Source organism: Arachis hypogaea, unplaced genomic scaffold (genome assembly GCF_003086295.3).
Source record: "Arachis hypogaea cultivar Tifrunner unplaced genomic scaffold, arahy.Tifrunner.gnm2.J5K5 arahy.Tifrunner.gnm2.scaffold_33, whole genome shotgun sequence".
Lineage (NCBI taxonomy): Eukaryota > Viridiplantae > Streptophyta > Magnoliopsida > Fabales > Fabaceae > Arachis > Arachis hypogaea.
Window position 1 is genome coordinate 7,501 of NW_027255457.1, and position 7,898 is coordinate 15,398.

Sequence of the window (7,898 nt, forward strand, 5' to 3'; positions counted from 1 at the left end):
ACTCGAGTTGCCCAAAGGCTTGCTGGGCGCAATGCCAGCAAGATGCACGTTGCCTTACCATCCCCTAGGCACACTAGCAAGCACGTTGTGGTTGTGGTGTGCCGCCGGGCTCCCCCGCCCCCCACGGAGGCACCCGCCGTTGCAACGATGGCTCGGAGCGTTGCAACGAAGGAGCCAAATTTTCATATCTCATAATTGGCTCGTGCATTTTTTCTAAAATTTTGAGGGAACCTTGGTAATATTATGTGAAGGCTGCACAAAAAAATCCAGGTCAAAAATCGCACGTTTGCTCCGTTTTTCATTTTTTTTGAATTTCCGGCTTTCCGGGCGGTAAAAAAATCGGCACGGTGTAAATTCACCAAATTTGGGGGATGGAAAGATCTTATTTTTCTAGAGGTTGTTGCAAAAAACGGCGTCAAAATTCGACCTCTAGAGCACTTTCCTTGAGTATGTCTCCTCACGGAAAAGGACGTCTACCCGTGGCACTTTGGTAATGGCTCGGCAGCCTATTATAGGGGGAGGGGTGTCATGCTGCTGAAACTCGAGTTGCCCAAAGGCTTGCTGGGCGCAATGCCAGCAAGATGCACGTTGCCTTGCCATCCCTAGGCACACTAGCAAGCACGTTGTGGTTGTGGTGTGCCGCCGGGCTCCCCCGCCCCCACGGAGGCACCCGCCGTTGCAACGATGGCTCGGAGCGTTGCAACGGAGGAGCCAAATTTTCATATCTCAGAATTGGCTCGTGCATTTTTCGTGAAATTTTGAGGGAACCTTGGTAATATTATGTGAAGGCTGCACAAAAAAATCCAGGTCAAAAATCGCAGGTTTGCTCCGTTTTTCATTTTTTTTGAATTTCCGGCATTCCGGGCGGTAAAAAAATCATCAAAAAAAATCCACACGGTGTAAATTCACCAAATTTGGAGGATGGAAAGATCTTATTTTTCTAGAGGTTGTTGCAAAAAACGGCGTCAAAATTCGACCTCTAGAGCACTTTCCTTTAGTATGTCTCCTCACGGAAAAGGATGTCTACCCGTGGCACTTTGGTAATGGCTCGGCAGCCTATTATAGGGGGGAGGGGTGTCGTGCTGCTGAAACTCGAGTTGCCCAAAGGCTTGCTGGGCGCAATGCCAGCAAGATGCACGTTGCCTTGCCATCCCCTAGGCACACTAGCAAGCACGTTGTGGTTGTGGTGTGCCGCCGGGGTCCCCCGCCCCGGGTCCAAGGTCGAGCACGGGCGTCTGGCTGCTGCGAACCCCGATCACCGAAGGACAACAAGAAGGGAAACACGTCCGTGCACGGCCCACCTAGGCACCACCTAGGGAGCATGGCGTGGTGGAGTTGTGCCTTGGGCACACGCTCGGGGCAACACCTTGTGCTCGGCCCAGGACTAGGGGGATCACCCAAGTCCGAGCACGACGTGGGAACGGCGGGCGGCCTGTGCGCCCCCGCGAGGGGCAACGCGGCTTGCGCAGCCCGACGCTTGGCCAGGCCTACTGTGGCGCACGACGCGGATGATGGATATGCGTGCGGCAGCGGGTGTCGTGGGCAGGGGGCAACGCGACGTGCTCGTCCCAGCACTTTTGATGCCAAGGCATCTTAGGCTAGTTTCACTAGTATTTTTCTGTTAGTTTTAGTGGTTTTATGCATTTTCTTGAGCTTAAAGTAACCAAGAATGGTTAAAAGAATAACAAAGCAATGAACCATCCAAACAATATGATTTTGATGCAAATTCCATGAGTTTTAGTTATATTACTTGAATGCTATGAATGGAAGATTTCTCATGAAATTTTGCAAGACTTTGATGCAATTGTTTGGATGATTTCAGGGAAGAAGAGGCTAGGCAAGGAAGCAACAAAATCAATAAAGGAAGCTTGAATATCACATGTGGAGTTTAAGTTCAGTTTAAGCCTAAACTGGAGCTTAAACGCCAGAATCATGAAGGCTAAGAAATGCTGAAACTGAAGTTTAACCTCCAGTTTAACCTTAAACTGGAGGTTAAACGCCAGAATGAAAGTCTCACCAAAGAAGCATTCCACGTTTAACCTCCAGTTTAACCTTAAACTGGAGGTTAAACGCCAGAATGAGAATGCCAATCAGGAAGCATTTCCACGTTTAACCTCCAGTTTAACCTTAAACTGGAGGTTAAACGCCAGAAATGGGAAGTGCACCAGGGAGCCATTTCCACGTTTAAGCTCCAGTTTGACCTTAAACTGGAGCTTAAACGTGTTCGACCAAGTTTTCTCCTCCAGGGTTGCTTTCTCCATTTCCACGTTTAAGCTCCAGTTTAACCTTAAACTGGAGCTTAAACGTGTTGACACTTCCAGGGCCACCTTTCTCAGCTTCCACGTTTAAGCTCCAGTTTAACCTTAAACTGGAGCTTAAACGTGTTCGACCTCCAGGATGCCTTCTTCCATTTCCACGTTTAAGCTCCAGTTTAACCTTAAACTGGAGCTTAAACGTGTTCGACCTCCAGGGCTGCCTTTTCTATCTCCACGTTTAAGCTTCAGTTTAACCTTAAACTGAAGCTTAAACGTGTTCGACTAAGTTACCCTCCAGGGCTGCCTTCTTCCATTTCCACGTTTAAGCTTCAGTTTAACCTTAAACTGAAGCTTAAACGTGCTTCCACAAAAGGCATCACTGGAAGTGTCTGGCGTTTAAGCTACAGTTTAAGCTTAAACTGCAACTTAAACGCCACTCTTGGAAAAGGTTTCTGGGCCAACAATATTGCGGTTTAAGTTAGTATTTGAGCACAAACATTAACTTAAACTTACTCTGGTATGAAACCCAATTGAATATCATGGTTTATGGGATTGGGCCTGAAGGATTGATGAGTCTGAAATTTCAATTTATTGAGTCATGTGTCATTATTTGATTATCACTAAGTTGGCTCAATGAATGTTACAGATTTTGGATCAACAGCCTCATCAAAATTATGGATCATAAACCCAAGGCAAAAGGAAAGCAGGGAGAGGCCTCAAAGCCCAAGAAACACAACAGAAGCTCAATATAGAAAGTGTATAAATAGGATAGAATTTAAGTTAGGAAGGGACCTTTACTTTCACTTTTAGCTAGTTTTCATATCTTTGTAATTGAATTCAGAGCTATGACTCACTAAACCCCCTTCATTGGGTTAGGGAGCTCTATTGTAATTCAATGAATCAATAATAGTTTATCTTCTTCTTCAATCTTTTCTCTTGAATTTTGTTAGAAAGCTTCTCGATCTAATTCCATTGGGTAGTTGTCTTGGGAAAGAAACTACCCATAATTGGAATCCTTCGGAACCTTGGGAAAGGAATGGAGGATTCATGCTAGAGAAGCTTTCTCACAGTGAATTGGATTGGGGTTTGGATGGATATTGTGACATGTAATCCTACCAAATTGTGGTTCATGAAACTGTGTGGTATAATCAGTGATCGAGCATCATCTCTTCTTATGAACATTTAAACCAAGGGATTGGGAATTTGTTCGTTTTTAGAGAGAATTGGTGAGCCAAGGGATTGGGATCCAATCATATAAGATTGCCAAGCAAAATTCAATGAACGCATTGCTTGAGGAAGAGATAAACATGTTTTGATTCGGAGATCTCAATATCTCCTATAACCCAATGAATTCCCCATTTCTGATTTCCACTTTCTCTTTACATTCTGCAATTACATTCATGCAATCACCCCCATTCCCTTTTTAATTTCAGCAATCTAGCTTCTGCTCTTTACTTCATGCAATTTAAGATTCCGCCATTTAAATTTCTTGTCATTTACTTTTCCCGCCAATTTTACATTCCGCAATTCTCATCTAAATCTTGATTCCGCTCAACTAGAACACACTTCTAATCCGAATTGCTCACTCAACCAATCCTTGTGGGATTCGACCTCACTCTATTGTGAGTTTTTACTTGACGATAACCGGTGCACTTGCCGGAAGGAATTTTGCCCATCGTGCAATTTCCTAAATCGTAGCATAACTAGTTTATGCGCATCAAGTTTATGGCGCCGTTGCCAGGGATTGGTTTTCGATTGACAATTCTCAAATTGGAAGTTAACTAGATTGAGCATTTTTTTTGTTTTGATTAATTCAGTACAAGTTACTTGTGAATTTTAATTTCTGCACTCTGTTACATGTTTTTTTTTCTTTATGCCTTTAAATTCAAGCAACTAACTCACTGACTCACTAACTGTTTGAATTAATTCCTCAACTGCTCTAACCATACTCTTCCATTAACCAAGAGTATTTCACTTGTTTGTTGCCTGTGCTGTGTTCTTGTATGACAGGTAGGAGAGGAGAGACATCAACTCCTCCATATACCGAACCAGAGAGGACCCTTCATAGACTGAGAAGGGAAGCAAGAGGGAAGAGAGTACTGGGAGAAGAGGAATCTGAAGGAGAATCTGAGGACAATTTTGAGGAAGCTTTAGATCTCAACATGGATAGAGAAGTTCACAACCATGAGAGAGCTGATGGAAACAATGCCATTCCTGAGAGGAGGGTTCTTAGTTCATACATAAACCCAACCTCTGGGAATTGTGGTAGCAGCATCCAGAAACCACCCATTCAGGCTCACAATTTTGAGCTCAAACCACAGCTAATATCACTTGTGGAGAATCATTGTTCATTTGGTGGAAGTGCTAATGAAGACCCAAACCAACATCTCACAAAATTCCTGAGAATTTGTGACACTGTGAAGTCCAATGGAGTCCAGGAAGATGCATATAAACTGCTTTTGTTCCCATTTTCACTTAGGGACAAGGCAGCTAAGTGGCTGGAATCATTCCCAAGGGGGAGCCTAACAACCTGGGATGAGGTGGAAAGCAAGTTCCTGGCACGTTTCTACCCCCCACAAAAGGTCAATAGGCTTCGATCTGAGGTTCAGACGTTTAGACAACAAGATGGTGAAACTCTCTACGAGGCATGGGAGAGATTCAAGGATTTGACAAGGAAATGCCCACCAGACATGTTCCATGATTGGGTGCAATTGCATATTTTCTATGATGGACTCTCTTATGAATCAAGGAAGGCTGTAGACCATTCATCAGGAGGTTCATTGAACAGGAAAAAGACTGTGGAAGAAGCCATTGAAGTGATTGAGACAGTGGCTGAGAATGAGTACTACTATGCATCAGAGAGGCACAACACTAAGGGAGTCATGGAGCTGAACCATGTTGATACAATTCTAGCCCAAAACAAGGTGTTTGCCAAGCAACTAGCAGAGCTTACCAGGCAATTAGAAACAAAGCAAGTGGCTGCAATACACACACAAGATCAAGAGGAAGTAAGCATTGAAGGAGGTGAATGGGAAGAGGCCAACTATGTGGGAAACCAACAAAGGCAATCATATGATCCACATTCCAACACTTACAACCCAGGATGGAAAAATCACCCAAACTTTGGGTGGGGGAACCAACAAACCCAACCACAAAACCACAAACCTTACAACCACAACCAACATAACAATTCCACATACCAAAACTCCAACCAAAGATCATACCAAGCCACACAAAACACTTACTCCCAACCATCATATCATGGCCAAAACAGTCAACCTACCCAACCTAATCCGAACCAACAATTTCAAGATCAATTAAACCGGATAGAAGGAATGATGGCAACCATGAGTCAAGACATAACCGAATTGAAAAGCTTCAGGGATGATGTGAGAGCTACCTTAAGAAACCAGGGTGAAAAACTCAAGAGGATGGAGTCTCAAGTAGGAGAGCTATCTCAACAGGCCCCCAAATCAACTGCAGTGTTCCCTAGTGACACAGAAAAGAATCCTAAAGGGGAACAAAAGAGAGTGAGATGGGAAGAATGCAAAGCCATCACCATATTGAAAGAAGTCTCAGAAGAAGAAGGAATCAGATCCTCAGAACAGGAGCCAGAAATCTTGAAGGAAGGTGTGGAGGAAGCTAAGCAGGAAAGTGAAACTGAGCAAGCCAAGGAACTGCAAAAAGGCACGATGGAAACATACCAACCAAAAGCACCATTTCCTCAGAGGTTAGGAGAAGGTGAAAAAGGGAAAACCTATTCAAGGTTTTTAGAGACATTTAAGTCTCTCCATATCAATATTCCCTTTCTTGAGATTCTCCATCAAATTCCTACACACATCAAGTATTTAAAGAAATTGTTGAGCAAGAAAAGAGTTTTGAAGGGAGGACAAACGGTAACAATGAACAAAGAATGCAGTGCCCTCATCAAGAAGGACACAGTCTCTAAGAAAACAGACCCAGGAAGTTTTCATATTCCTTGCATCATAGGAGAAACAAAAATTGACAGAGGATTCTGTGATCTAGGAGCTAGCATAAATGTGATGCCTCTAACTCTTATGAAGAGGCTACAACTGAATGAGGTGAGATCCACTGATGTAATCATACAACTGGCCGACAAAACTCAGAAGCAAGCTGAAGGGGTGGTTGAGAATGTGCTGGTGAAAGTGGGAGATTATTACTTCCCCACAGGCTTTGTCATTTTGGACATGGAGGAAAGCTACCTACACCCTATCATTCTGGGAAGACCTTTTCTAGCCACTACTAGAGCGCTCATAGATGTAGAACAAGGAGAGCTAATTCTGAGAATACATGATGAACAGCTCATTTTCAAAGTTTTCAAACCTGCATCTGAGCCTGAACCAGAACCTGAAAAGCCTAAGGATGATAGTAGTCATCTGTGTTTGGAGGAAAGTAATCCAGCAGCTGAAACTCTAAAACAGTCTTTGGAAGGCAAACAGGAGTTGCAAGAGTTAAAGCCAAAAAAATCAATGGAAACAGATCAGAAGGATCCTCCTAGCATAAGGGTCAATGAAGAAATCCTCAAGAGAAAGGGAAGAATGATAGGGAAATTGCCAAAAGGTGGAGAAACAAGAAAATTCCCACTGAAGGTTTTTCTCCGGGAGATAAAGTGATATCAAGTCATTATCTGCCAATCCCACCTGGCCTCAAAACCATTCCTTCCCAGCTCCCTCAAGTGTTCACAATCAGGAAAGTTCTTTCTATGGAACATTTAGAGGTCATGAAGGAATCAAGTGGAGACGTTTGCATAGTGAGAGGAGAAGACGTCAAGCACTACAATCCACCCTAACAAGGGACAACCGTCAAGCTAGTGACGTTAAAGAAGCGCTTCATGGGAGGCAACCCATGTTTTTAATATCCTTACTCTTTTTTGTGTTGTTTTGCATCTAATAAAGCATGGTTTCTTATGCATGAACTTGAATCCTCAGGACAACTGCTGAAAGAGTGCACTAAACATTGCATATAAAATACAATTTGTCTCTAAGTTTGGTGTGCCTGAGGGCACCCCAAACTTTATTCAAAATGCATTCAATTTTTCATGCAAAGAGCACAGCCAAACATTAAGTTTGGTGTTCCTCTTTGAACACGGTTCATGAAAAGCAAGAAGTTCCTCTGGATTTCGAAATTCATGCCAAGTAGACCATTCGCATGTTTTAATACTTTGGTTTCAATTACTTAGGGTAGTAACTTTGTTTAGAATCAAAGAGCCAAAGTGACTATGATTTATTAGAATTATGCACATTCATTAAGGACAACCAATATGGATTTCATGTCATCAGGAGACTTTACCAAACACTAAGTTTGGTGTCCAATAATAAGTGTGCATACATACAAAAGTCACGGCTATAAGCTCATGGAGTCAATCATTGATTTACATGTGCAAGTACTATTCATCATTCACATGGACCGAAAAATGATAGCAAACTTGTTTGTTTGTGCAGGTACAAAAGAAAAGACAAAAATGGAGGAAAAAGACAAAGAGAGGTACGGTGCTTGGTCAAAAAGAAAGTTCACAAGTCTTTGAAGCTAACACATGGGAAAAGGAAGTTCTGCAAGAAAAGATTGCTACATGTACAACCTAATGCACCCAGAATACTTCCAAGAAAATGAAAAGCAATTCGT

General features: G+C 43.0%; 1 non-coding gene across 1 annotated transcript; it reads right to left on the reverse strand.

Annotated features, from left to right (window-relative positions):
• Nucleotides 1-4,843: 4,843 nt before the first annotated feature.
• Nucleotides 4,844-4,947, reverse strand: LOC114926226 (small nucleolar RNA R71). Its single transcript, XR_003816671.1, has one exon. It is a non-coding gene; the product is annotated as a small nucleolar RNA R71 (small nucleolar RNA).
• Nucleotides 4,948-7,898: the final 2,951 nt, after the last annotated feature.